General features: G+C 41.4%; 1 non-coding gene across 1 annotated transcript; it reads right to left on the bottom strand.

Annotated features, from left to right (window-relative positions):
- Window positions 1-355: 355 nt before the first annotated feature.
- Window positions 356-493, bottom strand: LOC119940492. Its single transcript, XR_005454970.1, has one exon. It is a non-coding gene; the product is annotated as a small nucleolar RNA SNORA7 (small nucleolar RNA).
- Window positions 494-3,454: the final 2,961 nt, after the last annotated feature.

The raw sequence follows: 3,454 nt of genomic DNA, 5'->3' as shown, positions 1-3,454 counted from the left end.
AATGAATTTCTTTTTCAAATAGAAAGCAATTCCCTACACTGGGTTTTTTGGCCATACGCACTTAACTCTTGGCTTAGTCTGTAATGAGTGCTTCCTCCTGGACTCGATGTGCTCTGACTGTTGTGTAGCCATCAATTGTTGTCATGCTGTCAAGTTGTGTCCGACCCATAACGACGCCATGGACACATCTCTCCCAGAACACCCCACCTCCATCTGCAATCATTCTGGTAGTGTATCCATAGAGCTTTCTTGGTAAAAATGCGGAAGCAGTTTACCACTGCCTCCTTCTGCACAGTAAACCTGAGTTTCCACTCTTGACTCTTTCCCATGCCACTGCTGCCCAGCACAGGTGAGTTTTTGTAGCAGATTGCCTTCTACTCGCTAGCCACTGCCTAAGCAAGGAATGAAATGGATAATCCTCTGCTTGACTCCCCCTCTCATATTCGAGACTGGTAGAGTACTGGAAACTCTCCAGGTGTGACTCAGAGAGACGAGCCATCTGTTGTCCACTGCCTTTTCCAGGCTTTGTGTCCCAAATGGTCTGCAAATGGCTGAACCTCACCTCACTGAATCAGATTCACTAACTCTTTAATCTCAGTAGGCTAATGTTCTCTTACTTTGCTATTTATCATTTTTGCTATGAAATCATCACACTCTTGACACAACCCTACTTAAGAACCTACAAAGAACCCAAGATCCTCCCAGACTAAGCCCCCATTCTCCTCTGATCCTTTTCCCCTTCCCATCACCCTAACTCGTTCCCTCTGCTCTACCCCCTCCCTGCCTCACAGAATTTGTGTATATATGTGCATATTTATTATTCTATTTATTTTATTAATTATTTGCATACATTTATAATTCTACTTATTTATATTGATGCTATTGATGCCTGTTCACTTGTTTTGATGTCAGTCCCCCTTTCTAGACTGTGAGACCATTGTTCGGCAGGGATTATCTCTGTTGCCAAATTGTACTTTTCAAGCACTCAGCACTCAGTGCTCTGCACTTGGTAAGTGCTCGATAAATACAATTGAGTGAATGAATGAATGAATACAAAGGAAAAATAGGGCTTAACTCCCATCTTCACCATCTCTTATAGCTCTATTCTCTCTGCCTTCTCAACAATCTCTTCCACTGATGCCCAACATAAAGCCTTTTCACTTTCACCTCTCACTCATGGGGGTGATAATAATGTAAGGGACCCTGTTTCTTCACTTACCTACAACAGGATAATATTGCTTCCCTGCCAGAATGATTAAGGAGCTTTTGTGTTTTATACTGAAATCATTCGCATCCTGAATCCTTTGCTCTTCAGCCTGAAGAAGAAAGACAATAAAAATGCTCTTCCAAGAGCCATGAAGATAAAAATATTTTCTTTAAGGGCACATGACCCAGAATGGTAAACAAATATTGAATTGAACCACCCTCCTGTAATCATAAAATTCTGCTGCTTGAAAAATCTCTCCTGCTTTGGAGAGCTCACTACTTCTCTATCCACTGTTTTCAATATGAACTATTTGGCCACTTATGATTCCACTACAGTGAAGGACCTTAGAATGTGGGATGTGTACTTGTGAGTTTCTGCTGGTAATTTGTCTCAAACAGTGCAAATGAAATTGATGAAGTTGCTGTACATACTGTCCATGTGGTGTCCCCTCTTCATGGTCATATTGATTCAATCATGCAATTGTATTTATTAAGCACTTACTATGTGCAGAGCACTGTATTGAGTGCTTGGGAGAGTGCAATATAACAATAAACAGACACATTGCCTACCCACAGTGAGTTTATCATCTAGGGGAGGTTAGAATCGAACAGTATTGTGTTGACAATAGCATCTCAGATATCACACTTTAGCCAAAAGGCTGGCATTCCTTTCTTTCCAGAACCAGTGTTCCAATCAATCAATCAATAATATTTATTGAGCACTTACTGTATGCAGAGCACTATACTAAGTGCTTGGGTGATTACGAGATAACAGAGTTGGTAGATATGGTCCTTGCTCACAATGAGCCTACAGTCTAGAAGAAGAGTCAGACATTAATTTAAATAAACAAATAGCAGGTATGCATATAAGTGCTGTGGGGCGGAGGATGGATGCATAAAGGTTGCAAATCCAAGTGCAACTCTCCAAATGCTGAACAGGTCAAGCCTATGCATCTAGAAGCATTGCCATCAATAATGATAGTTGTGTACTTGTTAAGCACTTACTTTGGGCCAAGCACTGTACTAAGCACTGGGGTAGATTGATGGTAATAATAATGATAACAATAACAACAAATACGATTATTGATAATAATAATAATGATAATAATAATAATAATAATAATAATAACCACTGTGCTACGTGCTGGGGTAGATACGATGTATTCAGGTCAAACACAGTCTCTGTCCCATGTAGGATTCACATTCTAAGGGGGAAGGAGAATAGTTATTGAATTCCCTTTTTATAAATGAGGAAACAGACAAAGAGAAGTTAATCAATGATATTTATGAAATGCTTACTGTGTGTAGAGCACTCTATTAAGTGCTTGGAAGAGTACAGTACAATCTAGTTGGCAGACAAGATCCTCTCGCTCAAGGAGTTTACAATGTAAGGTAATAATAATAATAATTGTGGTATGCATTTGTCTTGACATGCTGTAGAGTCATCTCCGACCCATAGTGACATCATGGACACATATCTCCCAGAATGAACCACCTCCATCTGCAATCGTTCTGGTAGTGTAGCCATAGAGCTTTCTTGGTAAAAATATGGAAGTTGTTTACCATTGCCTCCTTCCATGCAGTAAACTCGTCTCCACCCTCGACTCTCTCCCATGTCGCTGCTGTCCAGTACAGTGAGATAAGACTTGTAGCAGATTGCCTTCCACTCGGTAGTCACTGCCCAAGCTAGGAATGGAATGGATATGCCTCTGCCTGACCCTCCCTCCAGTAGTTGAGACTGTTAGAGTATTGGAAACTCTCCAGGTGCTATCCTGAGACGGGGTGGTATGTGCCAAGCTCTTATTATGTACAAGGTACTGTATTATGCACTGAGGTGGATAGAAGCAAGTCGGATTGGACTCCATCCCTGTTCCACTTGGGGCTCACAGTCTCATTCCCCATTTTACAGATGAGAACTGAGGCCCAGAAAAGTGAAGTGACTTGCCCAACGTCAAAATGCAGACAGGTCACAGAGCAGGCAAGTAGCAGAACAAAGATTAGGACACTGTCTGATTCTTAGGCTTTTTATGCTCTTTTCACTTGGCAATCTGAATAGCATTTGGTGAAAGCCTGCACCTCAGGAAGCAGAATTAAGCTGCATGCCATCAATGGATAGAATTTCGAGCAGGAGTTAGGAAACTGGACCTTGTTTGAAGTATGATGTCAGTCTTTTTCAGACTGTCAGCCCAAAGCATTCAGGGGCTTATCAATGAGAGTCTTTGCAACCAATGTCTTTGCATAAAGGCCC

Source organism: Tachyglossus aculeatus, chromosome 18 (genome assembly GCF_015852505.1).
Source record: "Tachyglossus aculeatus isolate mTacAcu1 chromosome 18, mTacAcu1.pri, whole genome shotgun sequence".
Classification (NCBI taxonomy): Eukaryota; Metazoa; Chordata; class Mammalia; order Monotremata; family Tachyglossidae; genus Tachyglossus; species Tachyglossus aculeatus.
Note: the sequence above shows the minus strand (reverse complement) of the source record. Positions and strands in the feature narration are given on the sequence as shown.